Below are 17,989 nucleotides of genomic sequence, written 5' to 3' on the forward strand. Positions count from 1 at the left end.
GAGAAGGCTGGCAGCAACAGCTCCGATTAGACCCCTAGCCTGGGAACCTCCATATGCTGTGGGTGCAGCCCTAAAAAGACAAAAGACAAAAAAAAAAGAAAACACCAAATAATTATCATCTTCTTTGCAAAGGAAAACAGTTATCAATCAAAACTCTAATACCTTTGGTTTTTTTTCTTAGGGTTCGTTATTACTTCTCAATTATTTCTTTTGATTTTTATTACAGAAAATATAATGGTATATTTTGATACAAAAATATTAAACTTAGAAATTAAAATGTTGTTTAGATCAGCCTCCTCCAATAGATTTTTCTGCAATGATGGAAATGTTCTGTCTGTATAAATGCTGCCCAATAAGGATAGGTAGCCACTGTCCACATGAGGCTGTTAGGTAACTAAAATGTGGCTAATGCAACTCAGGAACTGAATTTTTAACTTTAATTAGTTTTAATTAATTTGATTTTAAATAGCTTAATGTGGCTAGTGGCTACCATATGAGACAGCACAGATCTAGACCAAGCAACCTTCAGAAAGTTGAGACCACTTACAACATCCCCCCAAGGCTTCTGTCTCCAAATGATCACTAATAATTATTCTGAATTCCATTCTGAATTGTATTAACTAATTCTTTAAAAAAAAAGTTCAGATTTGATTACTCTAAAATGTCAATGGTGTGTGAGAGTGTGCATGGAGAGGGGGGTGTTGAAAGTTTTCTATTTGCTCAGATTTGTATTTCACATAATGGGGGCTATAAGAAGAATAAGCATGCGTCTTTTTTTTTTTTTTTTTTTTTGCTGCACCCATGGCATGTGGAAGTTCCTGGGCCATGGATGGAACTGTGCTACTACACCACAGCTGGGGCAACAGCAGATCCTTAATTCACTGCACCACACAGGAATTTCAGGCATATGCCTATTCTTTATCAGACAGCTTAAGAAAAACACATACAAAAACAACCCTGAACAATACAAAGCAATGTATAATTGTATATCTACACCTGTAAGTGCCAGAAGACTTAGGTAGAAAGACTGGAAAGACTTTTTTCACTAACTCTAACAAATGTGGCTTTCTAAAGAGAATAGTAAGGTACTTAAGTTGCACTACATACAAAATTAGTCATCATTGCCTGAAGAGGGCCTGGTTTGCATTTTAAAAAATAATTGGATAGTCATCATAATAGAAATATATCATCAAGAAAAATTCTACCAATAACAAGGTGGTTAATTAACAGCAAATCATTAACTTCTGATTAGCGCATTTCAATGTTATTGGTTAAATGATGATTAAAAAAAATCTTCTAATTTAACTTCAAGAATTATCATAAGGGTAAAATTACCTAAAAACACTTTTGAAATTAACTGTGTAAAATAAGTACAGTGCACTGTTTTAGAGATCAAGACTTAGCAAGAAATGGTACAATGAACTACAAAGTAAAAATATTTGGGTACTGGCTAAATTATCAGAATTTTAAAGGAAAAGAAATATAACTCTAAACATAAAAGTTACCCTAAACAAGAAAGTACACACACTTTGAATAATCTATCAAACACTACTTTCTCTAAATAATTTTTAAAAAGCAGGTATTAATGAAAATCTAGCAGCTTGTCTGTACAGGCTACTCAATGAGGCAGACAACTTTCAGAGAGAAGATACAAGCTGTCAGGTTCATCCAGCTATAATTGGAGTGTATATTGACTTTGGTCAGTTCAACAAAGAGAATATCAACTTACAAAGTGCTAGCTATGATGGAGATGTGATAACTGAAGATCACTGTTAATATGTATGCCACTTTCAAAAAGATTTGTCTTCAGAAGTTAATAGCAATTTTAAATTGCTGCAACAATTGCATGTCAACATGAGCTATTTCTTGACTATTAAACATAAATTTGTAATATATTAATTGGTTTGAGTATATTATTTCTGTCATTTAATTCAATTAAAATTGAATAATTGTAAACATATGAATCATTAGAGCCTAAAGTAACTAATTTTCAATTAAAAATAAACCAAGAAGATAAAAATTATTCATATTCAATCACATTTCACCATCAAGCTTATTTTTCTCATGACATATTTTCAACAAATAAAAACTTAAAATGGGGTGTTGTAATAGAATCATTAATAGATACTTAACTTCATATAAGATGATGAACACTTCAATTATGCATATTATATACTGTTTGAATTAAATATATCATTGGAAGTTGAGTTCAGTTAGTCTGCTTTCTCTTAAATTAAAGCAAATTGTTTCCCGAATAAATGTTTATTTTAAATAAATATATATATTTATGTCTCCCAAATAAAGAAATAAATCTATATAGCTCCCCCAGTAACTCCATACACCATGGGTACAACCAGAAAAAAAAAGAAATATATATTTCAGAAGTATATAAAACCATAAATAATCAATATAGTTGGAAGCATGAAATTGACAATCCCTTGTTTTGATAGACCCCAGAAATGAAACTGAAACCATAGTCAGTCTGGATAAACTACTTACTGTTCTATACTGTTTTCTTTCAAGCTTAAACATTAAGAGAAAGAAAAATAAAACTAATTAAATTATTTTCACTGAAGCAGCAAAACAGTATACAATAACGTGAAATCCAAAATTTACAATGGCCTGAAGAAACCTTATCAGGCTTATTTAGCCCAAAGAGCATTCCTAGACAACCAACTTTTGCTCATTTAGTAACAGGAAAACTGGGTTTAAAATCTCTCTTGTTTATCCTCATTTAAATTCAAAACACAATTTTTTTAAGGAACTCAGAAAACAGTAAAGGAAACTCAGTGGTCCTGATCACACAATAAAAACGATCTTTAATCCAGCATTAAGAACCATCCCTTTCCTCTCAATCTAGTTCCTAGTTCATGAAATAACATTCTGTACAATATTTATAAAATATTTTGAATCATATTAACATGGTTACTTTAGTCTCATATAGAAAATATTGAGAATATTTAATTTTTTTAATGTTAAGCATTTTAGCTTAGTAAATCCTATCATGTTTGCCATTAAAATACCACTAATGCTAAAAGGTGCACAATACTTTCTCACTTTAGGCTCCATGTGACTAGAGACTTGGCACTTGATGGCTCCAGGGGAATCACTAATGAGCTACAAAGCCTTTACACCTCTGGGTCAGGAGTTTGGATTAGACCTAGGTTGGGAGTGACAGAAAGTCGTTACCATCTCATGATAGTTCAATGGTTTATATGAAGGGAATTCATTGTTCCAGGCCTCTTTCTAATGAACAAGCATCCACCTTACAAAAAGTCACCACTGCTTTTGACAGTAATTGGCAGAGACCTAGAGAGTGAAAAATTCAACCAAGAATGTGAATTTTTGGCACCATATCCAAGTTAGGAAATTTTTCTAATGGAAAAAGACACAATGCTTTGCAGGTATGCCTATAAAAAGTACACCTAGGAGGGAAAGAGAGAAGGAGGAAAAAGGGAAAAGAAAGCCATCTAGAACAGAGTAAATCAAAATATACAAAGACTAATTATCAAAAGTATTACTTGGTACTTATATGAAAAGGTATTCAACTCAGAAAAGCTATTTATCTATTAATCATTTCTCTCCTGGTAAGATGGCAATAAAATTTTAATAATTTACTTGAGGTCTATAGATTAGAGTCAAAAAGACTGCTAATCAAAAGTGCCTAGCAATAGTATTCCCTTACTAGAAAGCTGTCACTACACATGTCACTATTATGCTCTTTAGGAAGTCATACTGGTTAGAGTTAGTGGAAACAAGTCTTTAAAATCTGTTTCCTAAGTTTTTTAGCAACTTACATATATAGGTTTGGGGTTGTTTTCACATGTGTTTGTCTTAAGCTATTTGGCAAGGAATAGACACATTCTAGTGCTTCTTATAGCCCTCATTATATGAAATACAAATCTGAGCAAATAGAAAACATTTAACGCACACATGAGCGCACACATCACTGATAATTTTAGTTCAATCAAAATAAGCTTTGTTTCATTTTAGAATTATATGATATATTCAAAATAGAATTCAGAATAGTTATTAGTATCATCTGTAGACAGACACTTCAGAAGGATGTTGCAGAGTGTTCTGAACTATCTGAAGGTTGATTGGTCTAGATCTGTGCTATATCATATGTAGACACTAGTCATATAAAGCTGTTTAAATTCAAATTAATTACAACTAAATAAAGTTAGAAGTTCAGTTCCTGAGTGGTACTAGCCACATCTATTGCTCAATAGTTGCATATGCATAGTGGTTACCTTATCGGGCAGCACTTATACAAAACAGTTCCATCATCACACAAAGTTCTATTGAATGGTACTAGTCCAGCTCACATTTTCAACCCTAAGGTAAACTTTAATTTTAAAATGGTATATCACTTAAAGATGCTTTCAGATGCATTTTTGAACAGAAAACCTTACTCAGATCAATTTAAAAAATAAGGTTTGAACTTTCCTAAGTCCAAGTCAGAACAGGCTTAATCTAGTAGTTTTCTGACATTCCCTTCACTCTTCATTCCTTTGAATTGGTTTCTTTTTTTTTTAATTTATTTATTTTTATGGCTATACCTGCAGCATATGGAAGTTCCTGGGCTAAGGGTCAACTCAGAGCTGCAGCTGCCATCCTATGCCATTGCCACAACAATGTGGGATCCAAGCCATGTTGCAGCAACACCAGATCCTTAACCCACTGAGAAAGGCCAGAGAAGGAACCCAAATCCTCAAGGATACTATATCAGGTTCTTAACCTACTGAGCCACAATGGGAACTTGCTGAATTGGCTTCTCATTCAACAAAGCTTCCTTCATGACCAAAAAGTGGCCATGGCAATTCACAGTTTCATATCTACACATTTTAAAATCTAAAGGAAGAGAGATCACTTCTGATCTCTTCTGGGTCAGAAAACTTCATTCCCTGAAGCTCCAAACGACGTTGTATACCTGCATTTCATTGACCCAAATTGGGTTCTGTGGGCCTTCCTGAACAAGACACTGATTTAGCCCACCCAGCTTAAGCCCATACTCCTGAACAGTAACTGAAAAAAGAGTAAAACTGATGAGCCTTAGACCAACCAGGACATACTCCCTGGAGTCAGGGTGTGGCCACGTTTCTCTGAAGCACTTAGACAACATAGAAGAAGTGCAACTACATGAAAATTTGGAACTCTAACAAGAAAGGAAATGTGAGGGAGATGGGATTAAGATGGGGGAACAGAAGGACTGGAGCTCAACTTCTCTCCTAAAAACAACAAAATTCACAACTAAAGACTGAGCACTCTTCACCCAAATGGACTGGAAACCTTAAAAAGATATCCTACTCCAGAAGAAAAAGAGGAGGACACACCAAGAGGTAGGAGAGGTGATTTCACGATATAAACAACCCCATACCTCCTGGGTGGGAAACTCCACAGACTGGAAACTAACTAGTTCACAGAGACTCACGTACAGGAGTGAGAGTTCTGAGCCACACATCAAAATCTCACGTGTGGGGATCTGGCATGGGGAGAAAGAGCCCCAGAGCATCTGGCATTGAAGGCCAGTGGGGCTTTTGTGCAGGAGCTCCACAGGACTGGGGGAAATGGAGACCCCATTCTTAAAAGGAGCACACAGACTTTCACATGCACTGGGTCCCAGGGCAAAGCAAAGTCTCCAAGGGAATCTGGGTCAAACCTGACCACAGTTCTTGGAGGACATCCTGGGAAAACAGGGGTGAATGTGGCTTGTTGTGAGGGGAGGACATTGAAAGCAAAGCTCTCGGGAATATTCAGCAGCATGCCTTTCTCTGGAGGTAGCCATTTTGGAAAAATCTAGCCCCACCTATCAGTCAGCTGCTGAGAAGCACCAGGGCAAACAACAACCCAGGTGGGATCACAGCCCCACCCCTCAGTAAACAGGCTGCCTAAAGACCCATCAGGCACACAGCTGCCTCTAATTCCATCCAGAGACTAAGCCCCACCCACCAGAGGAATAAGAATCAGCTCCACCTATCAGGGGGCAGACATCAGCCCCTCCCATCAGGAAGCCTACAGCAAGCCCCCATACTGGCTTCAGCCACAAGGAGGGCAGACATCAGAAGTAAGAGAGGCTACAACTCTATTATCTGTAAAAAGGTCACCACACCAAAAACCTATAAAAATGAAAAGACAGAGAACTATAACTCACATGAGGTAGAAAGGAAAAACCCCAGAAAATCAGCTAAGCAATGAGGAGATTCTTAGCCTCCAGGAAAAAGACTTTAGACTGTTGATGCTGAAGATGATGCAAGACATTGGAAATAAACTGGAGGCAATGATGGATAACTTACAGGAAACACTAAGCAAAGAGATACAAGATAAAAAAACTTAAACAAGAATAGATGCAAAATACAATAACTGAAATCAAAAATTCACTAGAAGCAGCTAACAGCAGAATACAGGAGGCAGAAGGACAAATGAGCGAGATGGAGGACAGATTAGTGGAAATTACGGATGTGGAACAGAAAAGATCAAAAAAGATTGAAAACAAATGAAGAGAGTCTCAGAGAACTCTGGGACAAGGTTAAATGCACCAACATCCGTATCATAGAGGTGCCAAAGGAGAAGAGAGAGAGAAGGAAACAGAAAACATATTCCAAGAGATAATAGCCAAAAACTTCCCTAACATGGGGAAGGAACCACTCACTCAAATCCAGGAAGCACAAAAAGTACCATATAAAATAAACCCAAGGAGGAACACCCCAAGACACATACTAATCAAACTGACCAAAATTAAAGACAAAGAGAAAATTCTGAAAGCAGCTAAGGAAAAGAAACAAATAACATACAAGGGAACCCCAATAAGGTTATCGGCAGATTTTTCAGCAGAAAATCTGCAGGCCAGAAGGGAGTGGCAAGATATACTTAACATGATGAAAGGAAAAAACCTCCAACCAAAAATACTCTACCCAGCAAGGCTCTCATTCAGATTTGAAGAAGAAATCAAAACCTTCACAGATAAGCAAAAGCTGAGAGAATTCAGCAACACTAAACCAGCCCTACAACAAATACTAAAAGAACTTCTCTAGGCAGAAAAGAACAAGAGAAGAAGGAAAGAAAAAGGAACAGCAAAAACAAATCCAAAGCAATTAATAAAATGGCAATAAGAACATACATATCAATAATTACCTTAAATGTTAATGGACTAAATGCCCCAATCAAAAGACACAGGCTGGATGAATGGATACAAAAACAAGACCATATATATGCTGTCTTCAAGAGACCCACTTCACTTCTAGGGACACATATAATTGAAAGTGAGAAAATGGAAGAAATATTTCATACAAATGGGGATCAAAAGAAAGCTGGAGTAGCAATAATCATATAAGACACAATAGACTTTAAAATGAAGAATATTTGAAGGGACAAAGAAGGGCATTACATAATGATCAAAGGATTAATCCAAGAGGATGATATAACAATTTTAAATATCTATACACCCAACACAGGTTTACCACAATATATAAGGCAACTGCTACCATCCTTAAAAGGAGAAATCGACAATAACACAATAATAGTGGGGGATTTTAACACCCCACTAACAGCAATGGACAGATCAACCAGACAGAAAATTCATAACGAAACATAGGCCCTGAATGATGCATTAAACCAGATGCACTTGATATTTATAGGATATTTCATCCAAAAGCAGCAGAATACACATTCTTCTCAAGTGCACATGAAACATTCTCTAAGATTGATCATATCCTGGGCTACAAATCCAACCTTGGTAACTTTAAGAAAACTGAAATCATATTAAGCATCTTTTCCGACCACAAAGCTATATGACTGGAAATCAACAACAAGAAAAACACTGCAAAAAACACAAACACGTGGAGACTAAACATAATGCTACTAAACAACCAACGGATCACTCAAGAAATCAAAGAGGAAATTTAAAAATACCTAGAAGCAAATGACAATGAAGATACAACACTCCAAAACCCATGGGATGCAACAAAAGCCATTCTATGAGGAAAGTTTATAGCAATACAAGCCCACCTCAGGAAACAAGAAAAAGCTCAAATAAACAATCCAACTTTACATCTAAAGCAGCTAGAGAGAGAACAACAGACAAGACCTAAACTTAGTAGAAGGAAAGAAATCATAAATATCAGAGCAGAAATCAATGAAATAGAAAACAAAAACCATAGAAAAGATCAATGAAACGAAAAGCTGGTTCTTTGAAAAGATCAACAAAATTGATCAACCCTTAGCCAGACTTATCAAGAAAAAACCGAGAGGACTCAAATCAATAAAATTAGAAATGAAAAAGGAGAAGTAACAACGGACACCACAGAAATACAAAGGATCATAAGAGACTCCTATGTGCAACTATACACCAATAAAATGGAAAACCTAGAAGAAATGGACAAATTCTTAGAAAGGTACAATCTTCCAAGACTAAACCAAGATGAAATAGAAAAGACGAATGGACCCATCACAAGAACTGAAATCGAAACTGTGATTAAAAAACTTCCAACAAACAAAAGTCCAGGACCAGATGGCTTCACAGGCGAATTCTATCAAATATTTAGACAACAGCTAACACCTCTCCTTCTGAAACTATTTCAAAAAATTGCAACTCATTCTATGAGGCCACCATCACCCTGATACCAAAACCAGATAAAGATACCACAAAAAACCAAAACGACAGGCCAATTTCACTGATGAACACAGACGCAAAAATCCTCAACAAAATACTAGCAAACCACATCCAACAATACATTAAAAGGATTGTACCTCATGATCAAGTGGGATTTATCCCAGGGATGCAAGGGTTCTTCAATATCTGCAAATCTATCGGTGTGATACACCACATTAACAGACTGAAGAATAAAAACCATATGATCCTCTCAATAGACACAGAAAAAGCCTTTGACAAAATCCAACACCCATTTCTGATAAAAAAAAAAAAAACCTTCAGAAAGTGGGCATAGCGGGAACCTACCTCAACATCATAAAGGCCATATATGACAAACCCACAGCGAACATCATTCTCAATGGTGAAAAGCTGAAAGAATTCCCACTGAGATCAGGAACAAGACAAGGATGTCCGCTCTTACCACTACTCTTCAACATAGTTTTAGAAGTCCTAGCCATGGCAATCAGAGAAGTAAAAGAGATAAAAGGAATCCAAATTGGAAAGGAAGAAGCAAAACTATCCCTATTTGCAGATGACATGATCCTATACTTACAGAATCCTAAAGACTCTACCAGGAAACTGTTAGAGTTCATCCACGAATTTGGAAAAGTCGCAGGATACAAAATCAATACACAGAAATTGATGGCATTTCTATACACTAACAATGAAGGATCAGAAAGAGAAATTAGGGAAGCAATCCCATTTACCATCGCATCCAAAAGAATAAAATACCTAGGAGTAAACCTACCTAAAGAGACAAAAGACCTATACTCTGAAAACTATAAGACACTGATGAAAGAAATCAAAGATGACACAGATAGATGGAAAGACGTACCATGCTCTTGGATTGGAAGAGTCAGTATTAGCAAAATGACTATACTACCTAAGGCAATCTACAGGTTCAGTGCAATCCATCTCAAATTACCAAGGACATTTTCCACAGAACTCGAACAAAATATTTTAAAGTTTCTTTGGAAACACAAAAGACCCAGAATAGCCAAAGACATCCTGAAAAAGAAAAATGAAGCTGGAGGAATCAGGCTCCCGGACTTCAGACTATACTACAAAGCAACAGTCATCAAAACCACATGGTACTGGCACAAAGATAGAAATATAGATCAGTGGAACAGGATAGAAAGCCCAGAATTCAACCCACACACCTACAGCCAACTCATCTATGACAAAGGAGGCAAGAATATACAATGGAGAAAAGACAGCCTGTTCAATAAGTGGTGCTGGGAAAACTGGACAGCCACATGGAAAAGAATGAAATTAGAACACTCCCTAACACCATACACAACAATAAACTCCAAATGGATTAAAGACCTAGATATAAGACCGGATACTATAAAGCCCTTAGAGGAAAACATAGGTCAAACACTCTCCGACATAAAGGACAGCAACATCTTCTCAGACCCACCTCTCAGAGTAATGGCGATAAAAACAAAAATAAACAAATGGGACTTAATTAAACTTGAAAGTTTCTGCACAGCAAAGGAAACCCTAAACAAAATGAAAAGACAACCCACAGAATGGGAGAAAATCTTTGCAAGTGAATCGACGGACAAGGGATTAATCTCCAAAATTTATAAACACCTTCTGCAGCTCCATACCAAAAAAAACAAACAACCCCATCAAAAAATGGGCAGAAGATCTAAACAGTTCTCCAAAGAAGACATACAGATGGCCAAAAAACACATGAAAAGATGTTCAACATCACTCATTAGTAGAGAAATGCAAATCAAAACCACTCTGAGGTAGCACCTTACACCAGCCAGAATGGCCATCATCCAAAAGTCTACAAACAATAAGTGCTGGCGAGGGTGTGGAGAAAAAGGAACCCTAGTACACTCTTGGTGGGATTGTAAATTGGTACAACCACTTTGGAAAACAGTATGGAGATTCCTCAGAAAACTAAACATAGAACTACCATTTGATCTAGCAATCCCACTCCTGGGCATCTACACAGAGCAAACCATGACTCACAAAGACACATGCACTCTGATGTTCATTGCAGAACTGTTTACAATAGCCAAGACATGGGAACAACCTAAATGTCCATCGACAGAAGAGTGGATCCAGAAGATGTGCTACATATACACAATGGAATACTACTCAGCCATTAAAAGGAATGAAATACTGGCATTTTCAGCAACATGGATGGACCTAGAAATTATCATGCTAAGTGAAGTCAGCCATACCATGAGACGCCAACATCAAATGCTTTCACTGACATGTGGAATCTGAAAAAAGGACAGACCGAACTTCTTCGCAGAACAGATGCTGACTCACAGACTTTGAAAAACTTATGGTCTCCAGAGGAGACAGTTTGTGGGGTGGGGGGATGTGCTTGGGCTGTGGGATGGAAATCCTGTGAAATCAGATTGTTATGATCATTATACAACTACAGATGTGATAAATTCATTTGTGTAATTAAAAAAAATTTTTTAATTAATTAATTTTAAAAAAGAAAGGAAAGGTGAAATGAAAAGAAGGGTAGACAAACAACAGAGGCTACTACAGGCTACTACTTGTGCAATAGTTATTTTATTGCACAATTTTTATACATTTACTATGATTTCCTTTGGAATGTGACAATTTAAGGAGTAGTCCCACCCACCTGGACCAAAACATCCAAGCACAAAAACAAACAGCAGAAACATCTCTATTTGTAAATTATATGAGGTTCTGACATACGGGTGTGTAGAAAAAAAGTGAGGCAAGTGACAAGAGTTGTGCTACCATGGAAGATAATTAAAATATAAAAAGAAAGAACTCATCAGGGCAGAAGGCTAGAGAGAACAATCCAAACTAAAAAAAAAAAAAAAATTTTAATGCTCTGTCCCAAGGCAGATCTTTAACAATTGTCCCAGCCATAATCTAATTTGGGTTCTCTAGAGTTAAAACAAACAAACAAATCTGAGATATTAAGCAAGTCTCTAGAGATGGCCAGAAGCAGAACCAGAGTTCAAACCAGATGTAACTCTAAAGCTTGTTCCAGGTCCCTTCATATCTTTGCCAAAGCCTATAGACCACATATTTTCCATTAAATTCCCAGGTCATATATACTAAGGGGCAAGGAGTGATAGGCAAAGCACTATGCTAAGTGCTATTTGTGGAGATAAGCTATAAACTTAAAATATAAACATTAGTGCTCGAAAGCATAAACTAAGCGCTCAATCAGTCATTTAGACAAGAAGTTCCACCAGAGCAGAGATACAGGAAGAGGAGAAATCAGTAACTACAGTCCCAAAACAGACAAAAGGGAAAGAACAATATGGATCTTGGTGAAAGCAGAGCATTATGAAAACAATATGAATCTGAGGAAGATTAGCATGAAAAAGATTTCAGAAGAAGGAGAACCATAATCCTTCATTTATAAAGCACTTCGTAAATTTTAAAATACTTTCACTTCCATAAATTTCAGTAACTACTACCATTTGATATATCAGATACTCTACAGTACTGTATCAATCCTAATTGTAGCTAGTATAGATAAATCATATGATTTGACCACAGTAATACAGTAATACAGTGAAAAAGCAGATATGTCTGACACTAAGCACTATACTCTTCTCACTGCTTTGTGGTTTCTCTATTTTATCTTCAAGTTGATATTTAGAGGTAGGTAGGGTGTGAAGTTTTATAATATTTTAACCAAGTTGGGTTGAGAGCTACATAGTAGAAAGATGGATAACCAGAAAGAGTATATTCAATAAAATTTTATATGTAGGAAATAGGAAAAAATTGATTTTTATTTTTGTAACTCACAGGCAGTCAAGGTAGACTGTACATTCCTGGATGATGAAAATGCCAAAAAATCAACATTGATCCTCTCTGAGAATTCCATAGTCCCTTCTGGAAAGGATGGAGGGCATATGATTTTATGATTGCTTATCTGCTCTTCCTCCACACAGTATGAGATTCATTGATATAAGTGGATACATCACCACAAAATAAAATGGAGATTGACAAAGTAGAGAAGGAATTATACTAGGATTCCAGAGGCACAGAATTGAGTCTTATAAGATAGGAGAAGAAAGGGGAATAAAACATTCAGAGAAATAAAGCACAACTGTAAGTCTTAGGTTTCCTAAACTAGACTATCAACCCATAAGAATAGACAGAAAGCAAGGAAAAAGAGACTGGCTATGAATACCAGGACTTTCTCCACTGAGATGTGGTAGCACACATTAACCCTCATATTATTATTATGGTTTGCATTTCCCTTATATGCATCTTAGAGCAGCCACATCCCTGCAAATAGGAACAAAACTAAGGGAAGACATTAATAAGAAAGCTCTTTCAGGAGTTCCCGTCGTGGCGCAGTGGTTAACGAATCCGACTAGGAACCATGAGGTTGCGGGTTCGATCCCTGCCCTTGCTCAGTGGGTTAACGATCCGGCGTTGCCGTGAGCTGTGGTGTAGGTTGCAGATGCAGCTCGGATCCCGCGTTGCTGTGGCTCTGGCGTAGGCCGGTGGCTGCAGCTCCAATTCAACCCCTAGCCTGGGAACCTCCATATGCCGTGGGAGCGGCCCAAGAAATAGCAACAATAACAACAACAACAACAACAACAAAAAAAAAAAAAAGACAAAAGAAAGCTCTTTCAAACAGAGTCCTATTGATTATACTATCATAGTTGATAGTTCTTACCCCAAAAACTAACAAACAATGTATACGAGAAGGAAGCTGAAAGCAGGAAATAAAAAGAAGAGAGGTTCAACCTAGACTAATCACTTCAAAGACAAGAGTAAACAAAATCAAAATCCTCATAGGTAAACACGCCATCCTAGTCTAGCAGAATGTTATTTAAGGATTATATTGAGTACTTTTATCATTTCTACTATTAAAATTATTTTGTTCATTGAAAAAATCAGAAAAGACATAGCAACACAAACATAAAATGTATATCATATATATACATAAATACACATAAAGGTATACATACATAAAGATAACGATGGTTAATATTTTACTGCGTGCCCTTCCAAAATATTTGGAATATTTTGGGGCATATATATAGATTCTGAGATTCAGATCATAATTTATAATGACTGGCAAAAAAAGGTTTATCTCTTTACATACAAGCTTGGGAAATACTGGAATACATGGTCTCCTTTTTGGGGCCATACCCACAGCACGTGGAAGCTCCCCAGGCCAGGAATCAAACCCACGCCACAGCAGCAACCCAAGCCACTGCAGTGAAAACACCAAATCCTTAACTCTCTGTATCACAAGAGAACTGGAGTAAACTGTCTTAACTAAAATAAAAGTAACATACAAGTTCCATTTTGTCATAAAAGTTAAAAAAAAAACTATATTAATTTTTAAGACAGTCTAAAGGAAGAAATTAACGGCAGGAAGGGTAAAAATCAAAAATCCATTAGAAAAAAAAGTGCCAAAAATGCCTTTATGTTTGCATTGAGAAACTAAATTTTAAAAATTTTATCACTAATCTGATTAACATTTTAATCTAATGACAAATTTAAATGCTTTTAAGATATTTTAATTTTCAAGATACTTTTCAAGAACATTAAGAAAATCAATTTTCTTTTAAAATGGAAACTATAACGCTACATTAGCTGTGTGAGATCACCTAAAGTGATATTTTCTTTCTCTCCTCCAGACTCATTATGTGTTTATTTTCTATCTGGTTAGTTTTTAACTGAATCACTGCCTAATGATATATCTTCAATGGCTGAATTGAAATTTTAATAAAAGTTAAGTAACCACATTGGATTTAAAGCATAAAATAGTATTGCTTTCTCCTTTTTTTTTCATCACCCATCTCCTCGATATATTTGCAAAGTTCTTAAAGGCACATACATTTCTTATCTGAGGTGCCCCAAACTGGGTAAAATGAACTCAGAAAAAAAACAGGTAGTGTATAGCACGTACACAAAGCCATGGCATAAATATTGTTCAACTTTCTTGTCAATTTTACTCAAAGACTTTTGGGGGGAACCATTTAACACTACCTTTAATACTAGTAAGAATTTTAAAATGTGTTTACAAAAATCACATGCAAAAAATTTTTTGAAAATTTAAAATGTACTAGTGTTTTGTTTTGGGCTGCTTCCCCAGCCCGCTGTGGGTAAGAGGTTTTACACTTTGCATGTAGGATTTGGGATAGAAAAGTCAGAGACTCGGTGTCTCTACAAATGGCACAAAGTGCCTTGCACATAAGGGAAGTTCAGTAAACAATTATGTTGATTTGATTTGAGCTGACATCAATGAACCTTGGAAATCTTAAAACTTTACTTTTTGACACTTTAAACAGCAAATCAGAAGGAAGAGAAAAGGGGAGGGGGGAGAATAAATTCTGCCAAATGACTTAACACCTCTCACAAGACAACTGGAATTCTCTGCGGAACTCCTAATTCTCCAATGGCTGCATTAGGACCAACTGATTTCTCAACTGTCTATAGAATAAAATCCAAATTCCCTAACCTGTCAGGCATCCAGAATCTCAATACATCCTGTCCTACTTTGTTTCCCATTTTATGACTGTTTCTTTTTTTTTTTTTTTCTTTTTCTTTTTTGCCTTTTCTAGGACCGCTCCCCTGGCATATGGAGGTTCCCAGGCTAGGGGTCGAATCAGAGCTGTAGCCGCCAGCCTACGCCAGAGCCACAGCAGCAACGTGGGATCCTGGGATCCAAGCCGCATCTGCAACCTACACCACAGCTCATGGCAATGCCGGATCCTTAACCCACTGAGCAAGGCCAGGGATCGAACCCGCAACTTCGTGGTTCCTAGTTGGATTTGTTAACCACTGAGCCACGACGGGAACTCCATGACTGTTTCAAATCAAATTGCACTACTCCCAGTTCTCCATACACATCCAAAATTTTCCTGTCTTCAGCCAGTCTATTTTCTCTAACTTGAAAGCCTTCCCTGTCCTGTCATTATCATATAGTCCAAATCATTCTTCTTCTAGAAAGGCTTCCATGATCTTTGATCCCGATAAGTTATGTTGATCTGAATAAGAAATTTATATATGCTTCTTTCATTGAATTTATTTTCTTCCTTAAGTTATACTTACATATGTCTTACTTGCCCAACTAAATTAAAAATTCTTTGATGGAAGGCAAAGTATGGGTGTAAATGCCTAGTAAATCATGATGAATATATTCAAATCCTTTTGAAAAGCCAGAAATATCGTTAATTTAACTTGCTTTAATTTTATCTTTCAAACTTATTTAACCCTCTATGTAATCAGAAACACACAAAATGAAAGGACCACATAGGTAGTTAATGGATCCATTTCCAAGATCTCCTATAATAACTGTTTCATTGACTGAAGAAAGTAGAAAAGGAAAGAAACACTCTTTAATAAAATATGCAAAGATCCTCTATGTTTAAAGTCTATGCTAGGAACTCATTGACAAGTTACTTTTAGATTCTATCAGCAGAATTTCAACCACTTTAGTTTAAATGAATGACCCAATAAAGTTATAGCATTTCATACACCTACTTCTCAGAGACATGAAATTCAGTTTTTCTTTATGTAATTTAATTGATAGCATCAGATAATGTTTAAAAAAAAACTACTGATTTATAGCTATTTCTGGTTTGGTAGAAATCACCAAAACAAAACTTGTATAAATTACTTTTATAGAGATGCTTGGTTTAAATTCAGAACAAGATTCGGGAGGTAATAGTCACAAGCCCTTCTCAGGACTGCTTATAACTATCATAGACTGTAAGATGCACTTTGAACTGGTTTAAGTGAGGGCATGATTATAGCAAAAGATGTATTTGTAATTCTTCCAATCATACACAAACAAAAACAGAGGCAGAGAGGATTGGAGGCATCTGAGAAATTAACATAAAAATAAAAAACAGGAGTTCCTGTCGTGGCACAGCAGAAATGAATCCGACTATGAATTTCTTAGCTATGAGGTTGTAGGTTCGATCCCTGGCCTCTCTCAGTGGGTTAAGGATCTGGCATTGCCCTGAGCTGTGGTGTAGGTTGCAGATGCGGCTCGGATCTGGTGTTGCTGTGGCTCTGGTGTAGGCTGGCAGCTACAGCTCCAATTAGACCCCTAGCCTGGGAACTTCCATATGCCTCAGGTGCGGCCCTGAAAGGACAAAAAAAGACAAAAAAGAAAAAGAAAAAATAAAAGCTCTATCACAACTTTTTGTACAGAGATTGCCAATAGGAAAATCTTACTTTAATTCAGCTTAAGCTTTGTAAATTAATAAATCCTGAGAAAGCTACAGAACTTATTTTATGAAATCTTGTTTCTTCTATTCGTTAAAGTGAGTATAATATAACATAAAAACATGGGCATTAATGTGTATGGTTTCAATAGCTTTCTCTTTATTTCCAGCTTTACTGAGATATAACTAAAAAGTTCCTTTTGGAGTTACTTCCAGGGCTCTACCACATAACCCCAAAAGGAACTCCTCAGTCTGACTGCCTTAGATTTATACAAAACCAATTTTGTTGGAGGTAGCTCTTTGAATTGCTTATTTTCCTTAATTGGAAATTATCATTTTCAAGGACTCTTGACTTTAGTCTTTTCCTCCTCTCTTAGAATCTCTTAGCTACTTCCTCCTTATCTATCATTCATAATATGTACAAGTAGTCCTGTTGCACAAGAGCAAATAAGAAAAATTTTTTCCAAAAGAAATAAATTATTCTAGCTTATACTACATTTCCAATAACATGCTATTCAGAAGTATAAATAATCTTACATCCTTTAGAGCTGGAAATTCCAAATAAGGTGAATTACACTGAAACATACCCAATATCAAAATATACTATCAACAGCTTTAGAGAGTAACTAAATATCCATCTATTATCAAGAAGGAGATTTTGCTGAATTCTGTTTTTCCTTCTTAAAGTCAGCTTTATTGAAATATAATTATAAACAATAAAACTCACTCTTTCAAATGTACTTTGATGAGTTTTGACAAATGTACACAGTCATGTAAACACCATCACAATCAAGAATCAGAACATTTCTAAAACATTCCTTTATTTCCCTTTGGGGGTCAACCACTCCCCTAACCCCATCCCAGGCAACCATTGATTTGTTTTTCTATGCCAATAGTTTTGCTTTTTCTAAAATGTAACATAAATAGAATCCTACAGTACTTAGTCTTTTGTCTCTGATTTTATTCATTTAGCATAATGCTTTTGAGATTCATCCACATTGTCTCACGTATTTACAGTACATTCCTTTTTATTGCTACATAGCATCTCATTGCATGAAGATAACAAAATTTATTTATCCACTCATCATTTGGTGAACATTAGGCTTGTATTCAGTTTTTTAGCTATTATAAATAAAGCTTCTATGAACATTTGAGTACAGATGGGCCTCAGTGT

Source organism: Sus scrofa, chromosome 1 (genome assembly GCF_000003025.6).
Source record: "Sus scrofa isolate TJ Tabasco breed Duroc chromosome 1, Sscrofa11.1, whole genome shotgun sequence".
Lineage (NCBI taxonomy): Eukaryota > Metazoa > Chordata > Mammalia > Artiodactyla > Suidae > Sus > Sus scrofa.